The sequence below is a fragment of the Alligator sinensis genome, unplaced genomic scaffold, assembly GCF_000455745.1.
Source record: "Alligator sinensis unplaced genomic scaffold, ASM45574v1 scaffold916_1, whole genome shotgun sequence".
NCBI classification, from domain to species: domain Eukaryota; kingdom Metazoa; phylum Chordata; order Crocodylia; family Alligatoridae; genus Alligator; species Alligator sinensis.
The window spans coordinates 220579-221761 of NW_005842874.1; the positions used below are offsets into that span (position 1 = coordinate 220579).

At 62.2% G+C, this 1183-nt stretch overlaps 1 long non-coding RNA gene across 1 annotated transcript in view; it reads right to left on the reverse strand.

The window, feature by feature from the left end:
• The window catches only part of LOC102386878, a 136958-nt gene extending 135783 nt beyond the window's left edge, over positions 1–1175 (reverse strand). The window contains exon 1 of the long non-coding RNA XR_003091827.1: positions 611–1175. This is a non-coding gene — a long non-coding RNA (uncharacterized LOC102386878). The remainder of the gene's footprint in view (positions 1–610) is intronic.
• Positions 1176–1183: the final 8 nt, after the last annotated feature.

Below are 1183 nucleotides of genomic sequence, written 5' to 3' on the forward strand. Positions count from 1 at the left end.
CCCCACACGGGGAAGGCAGGACCCCCCCCCCCCCCCCCAGCCTGTGTCAGGATTAACACACCCCTGACAGGCTGCGGACAAAGCCTCTTTAGGGACAGAAGAAAGGAAAGAACAAAAACATCCAAAAAAAAAAAAATCAATCAATCACTCCCCCCACCCCTGCCACCCTGCGCTCCCAAGCAGCACCAGGCAGCACATCCATCCCGGGCAAAGACTCCTACTGTCATCTGTCTGATGCTGACACTGTTCATCACTCGATCCCATTTGGAAGCAAAAGTTTTCGTCACAGGGGCCAGAAAGCAAATCACAGGAATAAGAAGAGCCATGCACCATTCAAGCAACGGCTGGAAAAGAAGCTGATGTTTCCACCACCAGCTCCATCCCAGCCTGGTTTCCTTTGCCTCCCTCCTCTCCCCCTTGCAGCAGTTCAAGACCAGAGTTTTCTCCCTTGGGTGCCTGAGAAACCCCGCACAGCACCCCGACAAGAGCGCGAACGCTTTGCTCCCCCATCCTCCTCTTCATGTTGGCCTGCACTCACCCGTGCTCTCTAGTGGTCCCCAGCAGCTGCAGGACCCCCAGCCCCGCTGCAACTTCCCAGGCATGGACTGACCTGTCCTGGCTGGGAGCTGGTGCCTTGCCGGCGCCCGTGCCCGTGCCCAGGCAGCTCCATCTCCTCCGCTGGACCGCGGGCAAAGAGCGGCCGGCGGCAGCGACCGGCCAGGGGCTGAGGATGCTGCAGCCTCCGCGCACCTTTCCCCGCCGGCCTCGGGCGCTCGCGGTCCGGCGAAGCAGCAGCAGCAGCCGGTTCGAGTCCCGCCCGTGCCAATTTGGGGTGTTGTTTTTTTGGGGAGGGGGGGCTGTTTTCCCTTCTCTCCCCCCAGCGAGGCGGCGGCTCTCTGCTGCCCCTCTGCCTCTCCCCCGCCGCTTTTGATCTTCCCCGGGACGTGAGCTGCAAGCCGATGGGCCGCCCCGGCCACAAAGACGAGGAGAGAAGAGGGAGGGGATAAAAATCATCCTGAATTCCCTTCTCCTCCCCCAGCTGCAGCATGCAAACCACCCCCCCAAAAAAATGCATCTCCCCAGCTGGGGCAGGGACCCCCCTCCCCGGATCTCAAGTTGCCAAAGTTTGCAAGCGCCCCCCGCGCCCCACTCACCGCCGCCCGGCGCTTCCCCGCCGCCGGCT